The sequence below is a fragment of the Wyeomyia smithii genome, chromosome 2 (assembly GCF_029784165.1).
Source record: "Wyeomyia smithii strain HCP4-BCI-WySm-NY-G18 chromosome 2, ASM2978416v1, whole genome shotgun sequence".
Lineage (NCBI taxonomy): Eukaryota > Metazoa > Arthropoda > Insecta > Diptera > Culicidae > Wyeomyia > Wyeomyia smithii.
Genome location: NC_073695.1, coordinates 100754775 through 100772001, shown reverse-complemented (window position 1 = coordinate 100772001; position 17227 = coordinate 100754775). Strand labels below are relative to the sequence as shown.

Here is a 17227-nt window from a genome sequence, read left to right as displayed (position 1 = left end):
ATGAGCATCCGGAAGTATTGGTAACCTTTGTTACAGCTGATTAAAATCGATGAAATTTTAGTTATTCGTTGTTGCATTCGATGCTACCGTACCGTTCACTGTTTTTCAAAACTATCAAGTGCAACGTAGTGATTTATCATCAAACCAACTATGGTTATTGTCAAAGAAGGTTAGTATAATCAATCTTCAAACTTTAAAGACTAGTAAACAGTTTCGATATTGCCAGGGAACATTTTAATAAACACAAAAATGCTGTGAATGAGCTTTTTGCCTTTCTCCTATTGCCTTTCTCCTAGAAAGGTTTAGCAATCACTGGAAAAACCGAAGGTATAAAAGTGGTCCCAATGGCCGAATGTCATACACCACTCGACTTCTTTCGACGAACTGAGCATTTTCTGTATGTATGTATGTATGTGTGTATGTGTGTGTGTATGTGCAACTTTTTTTTCTCACTCACTTTTCTCAGAGATGGCTAAAACGATTTTCATAAAATAAATTGCAAATGAAAGGTCTAGTTACGCCATAGGTCGCTATTGAATTTTATTGTAATCGGATTTTTAGTTTAGAGGTTATATATCAAAATGTAAAAATCACGAAACATCAATATCTCAGAAACCACACAACCGATTTCAATAAAACTGGTTTCAAATGATCGGGCAGTCTCCAGAACTCTTAACTTTTAAATTTCGTTATGATTGAACATATGGTTCAAAAGTTATGTAAAGAAAAGTTATCCTAAGGTTGATTAAACTCACTCATTTTTCTCAGTGATGGCTGAACCGATTTTCACAAAATTAGTGTCAAATGAAAGGTCTAGTTGCCCCATAGGTGGCTATTGAATTTCATTGCAATCGAATTGTAACTGTGTCCGCTGTTCATAAAAATGTGAAATCACATAATGAAAGTAAACATATTGACTTTCTCCTAACGATCACTGGCTAATTAAAAGGTAGAAAAATGATTGAAATGGCCGAATGTCATATACTACTCAACTCAGTTCGACGAATCAAGCATTTTCTGCATATATGCATGTATAAGTGTATATGTTTGTGTGTGGGTGTGTACATGTGTATGTGCACTTTCTTTCGCACTCACTTTTCTCAGAGATGGTCTGACCGATTCTTTCTATGAAAGTTTGAAAGTTATAGAAAGAAACGAAACCCGCAGACTGTTTAAAACTATAGCTACGATCAACATATGTGGCCTCAACATCATTTAAATTTAATATTGTACTATTCCAATGTTTGCGGCCTTGCTCGGGATTGAAGTTAAAATTAAAAGTCATTTCTATCATTTCACTTCTTGCACTTCTCCTAGAAAGGTATCACTGAAAAAACTAAAGGTATAAAAGTGCTCAAAAGGGCCGAATGTCGTATACCACTTGACTCAGTTCGACGTGCTAAGCATTTTCTGCATGTGTGTGTAACGCTCTCCCAATCTCACTCGATTTTCTCAGAGATGGCTGAATCGATTTCAATGAAATCAATTGCATATGAAAGGTCTAGTTGCCCTATAAGACCCTATTGAATTTTATTGTAATCTGATTTCTAGTTTAGAGGTTATGTATCAAAATGTAAAAATCACGAAACATCAATATCTCAGAAACTACATAACCGATTTGAACAAAATTGATTTCAAATGAACGGGCTACCTAAAAACCCTCAACTTTTAAATTTTATGAAGATTGAACATATTGGTCAGAAGTTACAAAAAGAAACGTGTTCTGGAGACTGTTTAATCTTACTCATGTTTCTCAGGGATGGCTGGACCGATTTTCATAAAATTAGTGTCATATGGAAAGTCTTGTTGCCCCATAAGACCCTAACGATTTTTTTTTGCGAACGGATTATTACTTTTCCTGTTATGTTTAAAAATGTGAAATTCAGCTATGAAAACAAACATAATCTGATGACTACTTGGGCTCACTCACTTTTCTCAGAGATGGTTGACCCGATTTCCACAGAATCAGTATCAAATGAAAGGTCTAGCTGCCTCATAACACCCGATTGAATTTTGCTGTAATCGGAATGTAACTTCGTCTGTAATGTATCGAAATGTGAAAATCAAGAAACTTCATTATCTTAGAAACTACACAACAGATTGGAACAATATTGATATCGAATGAACGGGATAGTTAAGGGTTAACTTATGAATTATGATTGAACACGTGGTTTCAAAGTTTGGCTCCCCCATACGTTCCCTTTTCATTTGATTGTAATCAAACTTAAGCAACCGTTATGTTTTAATTTGTAAAACAACGAAAGTCTATTATCTCAAGTATTAAACGACTTATTTGAACATAACTAGTGTCATACAAACGAGTCATCTCTCAAACTTACGAATAACTAACTTCATAAAAATTTGATATACTGTTCAAAAGTTTTGTAAAGAAAAGAAATTCAAAGACTATTCAACACTATAGCTGCTTTGATCAATATATATGGCCTCAACATGATTTATATGTGGTATCGTACTATTTGAACGTTCCCGGTGTCGCTCGTGATTAAATTGCTCGGTATTAAGAGTCATTTCTTATGTTTCGCTATTTCTGAAGCACTAACATTACGTCAAATTTCATAATCTTTACTTCAATTACAACATCAATATTTTAGAACCCAAAGATTAAATATACCTTTTTGAATTTGAGCATTCATGTAAATCTATTTTTACAAATGATAAGTTTGAATGAGAAAGGCTAAGTCTGACCGCTAGGTGGATTAATTTAGGTTTTATATGTCATATTATATGAAGTAAGTTAAGTATCAATGAGTTTCAATGTAAACAGTCAATTGCAAATGAAAGCCTGTATGTTTCTGGTCAAACATGTGGTATTAGAATATCCGAACCAATCCGAACTCGTGAGATACATCATTTTGAAAATATCGAAAAATTTCAATTTTTCAGCTTCCGGCAGTGTTTTTGCGTTAGTCCCAAGACATAGATACATCAAAGTTTGCAGATTACGTCCTTAAAACTGCTTAGCTCTACATTCGGCTTCATCCTTGGTATCCAATGACTCCTACTTTGCATAAAATATAAAAAAAGTTCAAACTTTTTCGTCCGTAGCAATGCAAATGTTGCGAGTGAAATGTTCGTGCACGGGCATAGATGATAATACTAGTGACTCTGCTGATTCTTCTGAGTGCTCAGATTGAATAATAAACAAATCAGTGTTAGCCCCGCACCTCACTGATCTAAAAAAACTGTTATATTTTATTCATAAAGGCTCAGCCATACATTGTAGAAAATAAACTACCATTGAACCCGAACTACATCATCAGAAAAGTAACAAAAATTATACTATATTTTCGATCCATTGGGGTACATCCACATTCCACGTGGACAGCTGGGGGGGGGGGGGGGGAGGGTCTGTATAATGTCCACGGTCCATACAAAACTTTCAGAATTTATATGGACAGTTGTCCACGGAGGGGATGGGGGGATGGTCAAAAATCTGTCCACGTGGAATGTGGATAGCCCCTTATACGTTTCCAGTCCAAAAATCCTTTAAAATAATTTTGATCAGGTTTGATGTTCTAAGTGCTCCACTGTGCTACGTAGCAAACATGAAACTAAGAAAAAAATTTGGATTTTTTCTAATTGAGCAATTCTCGCTGAAACTAGGCCACTAGGTGCACAAGGTCTTTCAAATTTGATATAAATGCACATAGTTATTAGAAATAGAGAAAAAATGATAATGCCATTTTTGTTTGATCGAATTTGTTGATCCCTTGGTCACCAAGGGGCGAAACAGTTTTCAGAAAAGTTGAAATTTTAGCAATTCTTGATGTATTATTTGAGCTATATCTCTAGAATTCGTAATGTAAAGTACTACAAGTAGCACTTTTCTGTGAAGAGGAATGATAGGGCTTTCATTTGAAAAGATCAGAATTTAGGCCGCCATCTTGAATTTGGCCGCCATCTTGGATTATATCAGGAAAATGCAATTTTGACCGTGTTCGCAACTACCGATTTTCGATCTGAGACCAGCATTGGAAAGCTGAGAAAAAATGCTATAAGATGCAAGAAAAAAATTTGGTGAGCATCAGTGTTAACCCATCAATTGAAGCTATTTCCAAGCTGAGTTTCAAAATATTCATCGTGCATCGCGCGATCAACGTAGTAACCTGTCTACTGAGACCAAGTGGATGCACATGTTATGTCCGTATATGTCCATATATCATAATCGATTGATGCTACAACTAGTACGCCACTACTGTTTTTTTAAGTTTAGTGAGAATAATGAGTACAGCACTAGCATGTGTGATACTAACAAAGCGATAGGTTTTTTAATACTGAGCAGTTCCACAAAAATGCCCCAGTTTTAATATTTCATTTTGATTGTCATTTTTAATTTGGCTGAAACTTTGCATAAGCGTTTCTATAGGCAAAAAATTTCATTTTATGCTATTGGTTTAATTTTTTGGAGCACGACTCATTTTTGAGAAGCTACTGAAAATGCTATTTTGGGAAGGTATTTATGATTACAAATATTTTTAGGGCCATAACGGTTTGTTTGATCGGTATGACGTCTTCGATAAAATTGTAGATAATACTTTTGTCTTTCCGAAAAAAATATACACTATAACTTTTTTTTGGTTGCATTGTTTCAGTAATTTTTTGTAGTTCTTATAAAAAAAAGATTTTAAAAAAATGAGCTTTTTAGACAGATATCGGCTCTATTATCTTCAGATTTTACCTATTATCGCCCAAGGGGTAAATGATGTCCTAGAGCGTTGAACTTTTGCATGATGGTTTTTCATAATGCAGATTATCTTCCTGCGAAAGATTAGTTCTCTATGTCTTCATTGGTCTCCCGGGCGATAATAGCTAAAACCTGACGATAAATTTTCATTTTTCTCTTACCTTTTTTTCAATAAAAAAATCATTTTAAAGTGTATATTTTTTCAGAGAGAAAAAAATATTAACTACAACTTTATGAAAGACGTTATACCGATCAAACAAATCGTTTTGGCCCTGAAAATATTTGTAATCATCAATACCTTCCCAAAATAGCATTTTTCGATAGCTTCTCAAAAATGAGTCGTGTTGCAAAATATTAAACCATTAGCAAAGAATGGCATCTTTTGCCTATAGAAACGTCAATGCAAAGTTTCAGCCAAATTAAAAATGACATTTTAAATAAAATATTAAAACTGGGATATTTTTTGTGGAACTGCTCAGTATTGGAAAACCTATCGCTTTGTTAGTATCACACATGCTAGTGTTGTACTCATTATTCTCACTAAACTTAAAAAAACAGTAGTGGCGTACTCGTTGTAGCATCAATCGATTATGATATATGGACATATACGGACATAGGTGATATTTATGAAAGACCAATTGCTTTTAATGAATTTTTCGCACTTGTACGTCAGAATACGATCATCAGTTGGCAAAATGCTTGGACCAGAGGGGAATTGGGAAGGTGGTTACATTCCATAATCCCCAAAGTATCGACGAACCCGTGGTTCAAGGGGTTGGATGTAGGTCGGGATTTCATTTGCGTGATGTCCCGGCTTATGTCCAATCACTATTGATTTGACGCGCATCTCCGTCGTGTTGGAATCGGGGAAAGTGGTATCTGTGCCTGTGGTGAGGGTTATCACGACATAGAGCATGTGGTTTGGTCATGCCCTGTACACCGTGACGCCAGGTCTAAATTAATAGCTTCCCTGCAGACCGAAAGTAGGCAGCCGGCTGTTCCTGTTCGTGATGTCTTGGCGAGCCGTGACCTATCCTACATGTCCCTTATATACGTTTTCCTGAAATCCATTCACGCCCCAGTTTAATCCTATTCCCTTCCGCCTACATCCAACCAAACGACAAGAACACGTTAAGACCCCGGATCCGGAAACAGGATAATAACATGTGCATCCACTCGGTCTCAGTAGACAGGTTACTACGTTGATCGCCCGATGCACGATGAATGTTTTGAAACTCAACTTGGAAAATAGCTAGATGGGTTAACACTGATGCTCACCAAATTTTTTTCTTGCATCTTATAGCATTTTTTCTCAGCTTTCCAATGCTGGTCTCAGATCGAAAATCGGTAGTTGCGGACACGGTCAAAATTGCATTTTCCTGATATAATCCAAGATGGCGGCCAAATTCAAGATGGCGGCCTAAATTCTGATCTCTTCAAATCAAAGCCCTATCATTCCTCTTCACAGAATAGTGCTACTTATAGTACTTTACATTACGAATTCTAGAGATACAGCTCAAATAATACATCAAGAATTGCTAAAATTTCAACTTTTCTGAAAACTGTTTCGCCCCTTGGTGACCAAGGGTCAACAAATTCGATCAAACAAAAATGGCATTATCATTTTTTTCTCTATTTCTAATAACTATGTGCATTTATATCAAAATTGAAAGACCTTGTGCACCTAGTGGCCTAGTTTCAGCGAGAATTGCTCAATTGTTCTTTTTTATCACTGTTTTATCTGCTTAGGGACATTCATATTACTTCCTCGTCTTTTCTTGTTCATTTATGACTCAAGGTATGTTTTGAACACATCCCTGTCACGAACGTCATCCCCATACATTTTGCTTGAAGCCGTTTTTCTCTGGCTCTCTGGCTCGATTATCCGTCAAAAGGCTGTCAGCGCTTGCGAAACAGCCGAATAAGCTCCGTCCATGCGAGATCAACTGTTGCTGCAGGTGGTGTGTAAGAATGCAAAAAGCGAAGAACGACTGTTTTGTTTTAAACGTTCTATGGATTTTGTGCAGGACACAAATGGTCATGTTCAAACATGTTTCAACACGTTCTGGATAGCCCTAAATTCAATATAGTTAGAAGCACGAAAAAAATCTGTACAGTAACACATGCGGCACAATGAACGGAGCTTATGATCATATTTTCAACACTAGCGTCATCATCATCGGCGGCAGCTTCAGGAAACAGTTGCCATGACATCGGTCTGGTTTTGAATAATAAAATTTGCAAAAAAAAATATCTTGTGGTGGGAGGGGGTTGTTATAAAGCTACGTAAATATCTAGAGTGGGGTCCTAACTTTGTGACGAAATGCTACGATGGGGGAGGAGGGGGTCAAAAAAACCTAAAAAAAGCTACGTCATTTATGGATGTTCCCTTAAAGCAACCATGGCCTGACAGTATCTGTGTCAGGTGGAAGGTGGTATCTTTTAATAGAGATAGTCAATGAATCGTTTCTTTTCTTTCATGAGCCTAGACCAATTTGATGTCTCGAATGTAAATGTTAAAGGTACAATTTTCCGTTAGAGACAATCTTCTTTCTCAGTCAATTTAATGACCTATAGTTGGAATCTAAGGATTGTAATTGAAGTTCTAAGTCCTTGTTTTTCCAAGAAAGGCACCTAAAACGCATCAAAAACCGCTTTTTCTTCAAAGAACAAAATGGCGGAAATATTCAAGATCGCGTAGAATAGCTTGCGACGGACGGATCTTTCGTGGTGCCGCGGGACCCATAATTTCAATTGAAACTTAACCTAAGTGAACGAGTGTCAATAACTTGAAAAATCGATTCTTCAATTTCGAAGGAACAAGTAACAAAGATTTTAAAATAAATTTTTGTCACTAAATGTGGGTAAAAACTGTAAACGTTTTTTTCTTTGATATCAAATATTCATCCTGTTTAATCACACCCGTTCAAAAGCTTTTTGGAACTCGTACATTGGTTCACCAGAAATCTTTCACCACAATTTTCAAAACACTATTTCGATAAAACTCGATTTAAAGATTTCAGTTAACACCAGCTAGCATCTGAGCGCGTCGGTTTGTGGGTTCATGCTTACCAAAAAAACTGAATCCATGATACTCCGTAAATATAACCATAGAATATAGTCTAATTGACGTTCAACAAAATAACAATTTTTCGAAAGTTTTACGGGGGAGCACCCCGTAATATATTTGTTTTTAACGTTGTCTAGTTACTTTTGTACATAAATTTTGTTCATGTCGGACATTATCGTATGCAGAATACATCGTATGCAGAAAAACATATAATAAAAAATATTTTCCTAAGACTCGGAATAAACCCAACCTAAAGAATTTTTTTAGGGTTTATGATTTTAGTTGACGTGCTGGACATTCATTGTAATAAATGAAAAACTCTCAAGAAAAAATAGATTTTTGCGAAACTCTTTGAAAAACTTCGCAATATTTTTTTTCTTCATAACAAATTTTCAAAAAAACTGTACTATCAAAATATTATAACTTTAATGAAATGAAAAAATCACTACACACTACATGACAAAGCGAGCGAGAAGCAAACTCTTTCTCGAAATTGGCTTCGTGCACCGACAGCCAAAGGTGGGCGAAGAATCTGTAAAGTATCGCTTAATAGAACGTGTAGGGTATCGGACTGCTTTGGTAAGTTTTTTACAGCTGTGTAATCTGTAGCAAACCGCTACCGAAGTTGTCCGATACTCTATTTGAAATAATTTTTTGTGTATAAGCGAGTAGGATAGTAGGCGAGAGTGCAAGTATATGATGTCGGAAGCGAATGCAAGCAAGAAAGACAGCGAAAACGAACGAGAAATAGCTTGAATGGAAACTCCAACAGGCTTCGAAAAGGTCACGGAAGAATCACTTTTCACTGCGATAATCGTATTCTTTTTCCTCTGAAGGTGGCATACATTCTCTAACAAACATGTCAAACGAGTACTCGCCACCACGACGTTTTTTTCCTCGAAAGTATTTTGGCATTGTTTCTGGAATGAGAATTACGCACGTTGTGTTCACAGGACAGAAACAAGCCAAAATAACATCGCCAAACGAATGACAGTGTGCATCTTTTTGATGCGCGAGTGTTGCATGACCATGTTTTGAGTGAGAGGCGACGATTGTTGTATCGAAATCAAATGAAAATGCTGACCGTTTACAAGCTTGGACTCCAGTGCGTGATATCGGTAGCAACGAGAACCTGACTTGGTTTTTGCTTGCTATTTATGAGCGAGACTAACAACACTGCACCACAGTGGTACGAGAGCTCAATTTACTGGTTTAATTGACATGCTATTTTCAGAAGCAATTTAGTATATAAAAGCATCAAAGAAAGACAGTAAGTTTATGTTCGGAACTCCACCGCTAGCGGCACGACAAAATCTAGCTTTTTAGTCTTGCACTTCAGAGAGATCATTGGTTTCGTGCAACACCTGCACAACTCAAAATTCAGCATTTTTGAGTTTTTGATGGCAAACGATGCCAAATATTCTTGAGTTTCATCCCACGAAATCCCGTTTCAAAATTCTCAAAAAAGCCAGAGTTATGACTAGAAGTGTCTTTGCTGTACAAATCGAAATTTCCTTATGAAGTTAGTGAAAAAGGGTTTGAACTTGTACAACGTGCTTATGAAATGTGCATAATAGACCTTAAAATGTGAAATGAGCATTGGAAATTATAAACTTCAAAGTTTACTTGAAAACTGAAAAATAAATTTTCGACTCTAATTTTCAAACGCGTTTTTCTCGAAACTATGATTTTTGAGTTGTACCAGTGTTGAACGAAACCGACGAGATGGTGTCTTCAGCAAAGTTATAGATAATGTTGTCACGAAAAACTTTTCCGAATACCTTTCCTCCTTAATCTTCTTTTCTTTTCTGCTAACTCTTCATGTTAAACAAGTCCTTGAAATTAGATTTTTTTTTAATATCGCAAAAATTGTATCATTTAGAGGGTAACAATGTTCAGCAGATATTTGTATATCGTCCAAACACACAACTTTGTAGAAGTCAGAAAAGATAGCTGTAATGTTAATTTAAGAGCCAGTTCGCGAAAACTGCAACCACCTTTACAAGGGAGGTTGTATCGAGATTCTCCGATCGGATTGAAACTTTAAGGGTTTGTTTATCTATATAACAGTACAATGTTTTGCATTATATCAGATTTTTTGAAAAGGGGTAAGTGGGGTAAAAAAGCACGTCTAAAATTGATGTCCAAAAACTACTAAAAACGTAAAATTGTTATAACTTTGTGTAAACTGAATCGGTTTTCATGAAAATTGGCATGTTTTTTCTACTCTATAAAGGGAACAAAATGAGGGTTATTGGAAGTTGCTATCGAGAATACATGATGAGATATTCGCATTTTTCTAAAAAATAATGGTGATTTTTACAGCAGTTTTTCTCCTACCAACAGACCTAGGATAAAAATCCAAATAATACGTTTTGTAGTGCAACTCAAGAACTTTTATTTGATGTATTCAAAAAACGCACCGTTATAAAGATGCGTGAGAAAATCCAATTTTTCTTTAACATGTTTATGACCATCATTTGAAACCCATTGTGCGAGAGGCGAAACTCCGTTTTGTGTCGTAGTTCTTCCATTGCAATGGGCTATACTTTTCAGGTTATGTTTGCTTATGCTCCAATGCAATAGTTTGCCGATTTTGAGATTTTTGGAAAAGGGGTTAGTGGGGTAAATAGGCTCTTCAAAATCTTGTATTTAGAAACTGCTCGAATCGTAAAATAATTACTCTCGACTTACTTTCGAAGTTACACGATGGAATGAGAGGTTATTTTTGGAGCCAACAAGAGAATGAATGAATGTGAACAAAGCCACGCGATACTTTTTAAAGAATTAATTAAATACAAAAAAGTAGGTTTTCTCATACAAATTTGAAATGCAATGCGCCAACCGGAGACAAAACCAATCGACTATCTGTTAATTAAGGATTATGTGGGGCCCCGAATTCATAAAAAAAACCTTGGTTCCGACTTTGTGCTATCAAGTTTCACGCCATTCGTCGTATGTTCAAATTCTTTCAACAAATCTAGCATTAAAGTCTTTACAAGAGATAACATTATCCAACCAAAAATTTGTGGGGGAAAACTCCAACAATTGTGTTTCAGGATAGAACCAGCCAATCAATAAAAGAACCGCGTTTTCAGATTGCGAGATTGATTGTGAACTGGCAAAAATCATCAAATTTCTTCATTGAAGGAATCTTCAATATACCCACAGAACGTGAATCCTTCCATGAGTATCGCCCGAAAGCAATAGAAATAATTTCAAATAACCCATGTTTTGTGAGTTCCTTTGCCGACGTACGTGGAGGAAACCATAAGGACATGGAAATATCTTCATCAAACCAAAGGGGGAAGTTCGAATCCATTCTACTCGTACCAGCTGCTCGCATCATCTAGTTTCCTGGTTGGCTTTACCTAGCGGGGCAGTAAAATGTCTCGGTGAGACGTATTTGCATAACTTCTCCCACTCATATCCACCCACTCCTCGCCATCGACGGCTCAGTTCTCATCTGCAAGCTTCAATGGGTACGACTGAAGCATGAACGAGAGCAAATATACGTACACATACACGCTTCCCACGTTTGCACACATAGATTGATAACGTTACGATGGCATGTGGAAAACGATGGAGCAGGGTGACTACTTCCCGGTCTCCCACCAGCATTGGAATCACAGTTGGAAAACGAGAAGAAAATCTAAATCACTGAAAAATATGCCCTTCGCTTCGGGTTGATGGTTATCAGTCGATCAAGTACCGCCGATGGGAATGAGTTTATTTCGCAATCTGCCATAGTTTAGAGCGCAGATCATGATTGTTCTCATCCATTGAGTGGTTTTCGCATATAATGGAACCAGAATATTTTATGGATGAATATTTTGAAGAAAACATTATTTTTTAACGGTATAAGTGAAGTGAAAATACTCCCAATAAACGTTGTCTATAAGCTACAAGTTTGAAATCACAACAAACCGAAGTGGTCTGGTCCGCATCAGAGCTCACGTTGAACAGCTCATTATTTTGATTTTCTATTATAAATAGGTGTGAATAACTAAACGATATCTAAACTAAACGATACTAAACGAAACGAATATCGATTGGCTTTTTCAATCGCATTCCGAGCAGACCGCGGTCAAATGAATAATTCAGAACCCTTTTGCGAGCGTACTCCTCGCAACGGTAAAACTCCAGCTGCGGTAAACCGGCAGCGGCTCTAGTTTACCCCTGAGAGACGCACAGGAGACCTCACAGCAGGAGACCTGGTGGAAAACCCCGCCGCAAGTAAAGGGACCAGCCATAAACCAGATTTGTTTAGCTTGCACGATTCTGGTTTTTTCTTTCTCACAGGTTAGAATGATATAACGTGCCACGATACATAGAAAGAAACCTTCCTTTATTAAGCAGTATCTAAAAGTAAATCTTCAACAGCCGGTTGTACCTATAATGAACTTTTATCAATGAAAAATATCATCATTTCGTTCGATTAGGTTGGTCTGTAACTTTCAACCTCGAACCTACAAAATGTAGGACCAACAAACGACAAATAGTCTGACACTGTGTGTTTCCTCGCACAGTACTCGGCATCGTACCAAAGTTATGAAAGTTGTCTTTCTACAAGACAAATGTATGGAAACAAACTGATGTCGTACATAAATGTCTTTGGTTAAACTCTGTCCAGCTCTCCAGAATAAATGGTATCCGTCAGTGGTTCGCACAAGTAACAAATAACAAACACACTGTGCTGGCATAAAATTGTTTGTTCTTGCTGCTGGAGTTTGGTCTGTTTATTCTTCCAGCATTTTTCGTTCGGCTGGCGTACGGAGCGCACACGATACAGAGTCAGGCTCATACCATCCGAGTGCGACCCTGGTGTACCACCGGACCGAAACCAATCGAGATGGGGTGTATTTTGCCGCAACTGGCAGTGATGAATGCCCGCCGGATGTCGTAATTTAATCAAAGTTAGATCTCCCAAGTTCAACAACAAGCGTTAAGAAAATACAATTAACCAGCAGCAACAAGATCTGCCCCGTTGATATTGTGTTTTTGGGAAGTGTTGATTTTCTAGGTGAACGCTGCCTTTGAACGAGCTCTGGCAAAAGTCGAAATGGTTATTTTTACCGACCCGAAAGCCGTGCGTTTGCTTTAACATACTAAACAGGAAAGGGGTTTTCGACAAAGTGTAACCAATCTTTTTACAATATTACATAACACCAGTGATGAAAAAAGTGATGAAAATGAGATAAATTATCTTTTCATTGGGATAAGAAAAGTAGAGTTCTGATACTTTATTTCGTCATCGGAACTTGACCTTCTTCATGTCCAACATTGCAGTATCGAAAATGTTGAAAATGTTTCAAGGATTTTTCGAAAGAAAGAAATCTCCTCAGAGTTGCTATTGTAATTTGTGGTTGAACATAATAGATGTTCGGCGAGAATATTGAAAAAGTAACTCTTATCAGCAGCTCTTTCGTGATACGGAATAAAATGGATTAAATGATTCAGTAAAGAAAACAATAGTTTTGTAACAAATCCAATGCAAATGAATTTTGCTCGTGTGTTGACTGATTTTTCATTAATCATGATTTTTGTCTTAAGATTAAATCAGAAGTGTAAAAAAACAAGTTCTAAAAATAATAACATCGAACAATACTGTCATAGTGTACATAAAAGATCTAGTGTACTTATCATTTTTTTGTTATAGTCACAGATCGCATTTTAATTTAAAGCACACAAACAGGCATGTATAATTTAACAAATTAAATTAAACTAAAAACAACTTTTCAAGCGGTTCTCAAATATCCAACCAAGATTACCAGTTTCTAAATTATAACGCAAAAAATTCAAGTTTCGTTATCAATATTTTTTTAGTGTTCGATTCAAGGAAGATGAACAATGTGAGAAATGATATAGATCATAATGAGAGAAAGTTTTTTTGTTGAGGATTACTTCATAGTGAACTATGAGTTTAACTAGTTGGTAGCACATATGATAAACTTCGTATTGAGCAGGGTGTAATTCGAACTGTTTTTCTATCTTACAACCATCGAAACAAACTGTCAGAGCTTCGCATACAAGATTATACATCATTGATTGAATTCATTTTTTATTAAAGCTGAATAAAAACAACATCAACAGTCTGTAGCTTCAATTGCTGAATTGCGATAAGAGTGTTCAACTGCTGTCAATCAAAAAATAATTTCATTCATGCTTTTATTGCTTTAAAATCCTATTCGCCCCAGCCGCAGCACGTTTCCTGTGCCAGTTTAACGCTCTGCTCAACCAAGACCTTTTAACGGCGGCCATATAACACTTCCGCCGGACGACGATCACACGAGTGGAAAAAAATGGCACAGCCTGAAACATTGCCCGATGGCAGCCGGACGGCTTCGTGAGTTCATCGATTAAACAATAATTATTAATATCACGTTATCCTCCCGTATGCCGCTGCAGCCGCGGCCCATTCATGATTGATCATCACACTTCGATTATTTCTGGTTTTCCGCGCACTGTTTCCCCATTAGAAACGATTGCCGTTGTCACCACTATTGATTCGAACCACGATGGCAGCGTGATTAAGTACATGTACTACTACATGCTATAATTCATGAGGCGAGCTTAGTTTCTCTGTTTTCCAATCAATCAATCATACCCCGCGGGAATCCTGCTATTGTTCGCGTGTTCCACGAAACTGGCCATTGGCCAGTTGTAGTATAACCGGACACGGTCTACCAGACTGCCGATTGGTTTTGAACGATATTGGTTAAAAATAGCTTGATTGAAAACATCATTAATACGATTCTTCAGAATTTTGCACTTTTTCAGCACAACAGATGACTGAAAATTAGAACACTACAGAAGCATCAACGCTTCGATCCAAGCTCTGTAAAATCCGACTGCCAATATAAACTTTTAATACACATGCTAACATGAACGATGTCAGAATCGCCCTCCTTTGCCTCGCGAGCAATGACTCGCGGAAAAAAATGTACCAGTTTCCGTCTCGTTAGGATATCAATCCATAGCTTTCAAGTACGCCGCTCGTCAGTCAAATCAGGACACCACTTCAACCACTGCCACAGGTGCGACAATAAAACACATTCACTCAGCGCGATATAAGTTCTTTACATTCTCACAAATCCACCACACAGTCCTGCACGCGGGAGTGGGTGAGCTTTTCCACCCTGCGAAAGCACAGATTGCCGCTTTTCCCGTCTAGCATGCCGTGATTACCTATTTTTTCGCACGACGGCGACACCACACACTGCTGAATAAATAAGCGACCGCCGCACACACGTTTTGATTCTTGCTCGAGCACGAGGGCGCCGCACGCAACCAGAAAACGTTTCAATTAGGGCTCTAGGGTTAATTTCTCCACTTGTCAGCGTACAATGGGTCACTACTTTTAACGGTGTAATGCGCTTCTACACTGCCACCATACTAGGCTTTGCAGGTCGGCCGGTACCGAACGATACGAATTCTACTCAGAGACTAAAAATAAATAACATTCAATACGAACAGGCAACCGCCAGGTCGTCTCCCCGTTCGTTGGCTTTACTCTGATAGCAGCAAAAAGTTGCGTACTGGAGAGTCGAACCGAGCGAGAGACAATCAACACAAGTGCCAACCAACCGACACACACACACAAAACTATCATAAACCGAGAGTGGGCCTGCCATTTGTTTCTGAGAGCGAAAGGAAACTTTTACAGTGTACGTACATATACAACCTGTACGTGTGATCGGTACGGCACGGTACCTAGTCCATTGAAGTCCTAGTGCAGAGCAGGGTTGCCAATGTTCCAGTTTAAACTGGATTCCTCCAGTTTTTTACAAGTGATGCAGTCAAACAGTTTATTCCCAAAATCTTCCAGTTTGTTCAGATATTTGCCAGTTTTATCCAGTTTTTTATTCGCTGAAGCTCCGATTGATTTTCGGAAATATTTTTAAAACGTTAATTTTGTAGACTGATAAATTATTTTGCATTTTCAGTATTCTATCTTCTCGCACGAAACACGGTCAAACTGAAGATTGCATGACATCGTTGAGATAAAACCAAACAAATAGATGTTACCAGACCATGAGAAATATTTCTATTTATTTTCTGTTGCGTAGCAGTTAAAAAGTTGTTATAAGAATTAGATACCAAAAGATAGCGAAGTCAGAAATAATTGAAATTTAATCTTCACTGATGTAACGGAAGAAAATGTTGCTCTATTTTATTAATTTTGAAATAGATTGATTGCGTAATTTTAAATTTTGCTGCTGTTAGAGGAAATTTTTCAGTCCATAATTTTAACGAAATGTAAGCCCGAAACAAAACAGTTCTGATTAAAATGAGTAATTTTTTGCGAAGAGTTATCTCTTTAGTTGCTGTATAAAAACTGTCACTGGATTCAGTCCCCATAACAGAAAAGCACTCTCACAATCTTTTTTTTTGTTTTTTTTTTTAAATTTATTTGGAATCCAGTTTTTTCCAGTTTTTTCCTCAGCCTTTTTCCAGTTAAATCGAAAATTTTATTGGCAACTCTGGTGCAGAGCGTACATACCTCATACTTCTACGATGGGCTCAAACCCCAGTAAAACTCTCCAACAATGGGCCCGAGCGCTCAAAACAACCTTCCGTCTCCACCGGATAGTGGTTGCACTACACGCTGTTGGTGGGTAAAATTGCAGCCGCCGGATGATTTTAGTCTGATAAGTTTGAAACTCTCCAGAGCAATCAAGTATGATTTGCATTCAGTACAGTTAAAAACAATGATTGAATTAGAAAATAAACCATGTTTGCGGAACGGATAAAGTATTGTTCAGATAGTAAACAAGTCTCAGATTGATTCATATCGTTGCTGTTTGTCTGGTTAGTCGGTCATATCAGGCGTTTTGCTTTTTGGTATTCTCTTTTGAACGTTTCTTTTAAGACTGGTTCATGTACTTCAAACGCCGCACGGGAATCAGCGCAGTTAGTAATTTCTGCTTCATGTTTTTGGCAGTTATTCTTTTTGTAGTAGACGGCTCTGTAATGTGTGCCAATGATGCTCGTATCAGTGAAAAAAATTCTCGTTTTGTGACAGTTACAGTAGCGAACAATAATGAGCGTTTCCAGCCAGCATGATCTTAAAATACGCAAAAATTTCATCCACCATTTTTTATTTGAATGAAACATTTTTCACAGGTGATGGAATTTTTTACTCATATATATTATTATGTATGTCAACATGTAGCCGTTTAGACAACCCGCTAGAAACGAGTTGTAGAGAATTGATAATACTTTGATTTTATGAACGCTTTTATTTCATGATAACTAAAAGTAGTACTGAAACTTCTGGAAAAAATTAAGGATGGAGGAATAGGAAACTTATTTTTTCTTTTGAGGGTTACGTTGCAGCGAGTTTTTTTTTTTGAATTGAAACGTTTTTAAGAACAATTGTTTTCCAATGACGTTAAAAAGAAAAAAAAAATCTTTAATTTTGAAATCTGGAGTTTGCTTTTCAATAATGA

The 17227-nt window shown here is 37.1% G+C and overlaps 2 protein-coding genes across 7 annotated transcripts in view; both read right to left on the bottom strand.

The window, feature by feature from the left end:
- The window catches only part of LOC129724685 (neurocalcin homolog), a 324802-nt gene that overhangs the window by 206881 nt on the left and 100694 nt on the right, over positions 1-17227 (bottom strand). The window lies entirely within an intron of this gene.
- Positions 1-17227, bottom strand: part of LOC129724684 (neuronal calcium sensor 2) — a 273798-nt gene that overhangs the window by 168735 nt on the left and 87836 nt on the right. For 2 of the 6 annotated variants that reach the window (XM_055679783.1, XM_055679785.1), the window contains exon 1: positions 14964-15237. The exons of 3 other annotated variants lie outside the window; for them this stretch is intronic. The gene's annotated coding sequence lies outside the window, so the exon portion shown is untranslated. Of the gene's footprint in view, positions 1-14963; positions 15238-17227 lie in introns of those variants that run through there. One more of the 6 variants, XM_055679782.1, reaches the window with a different exon arrangement.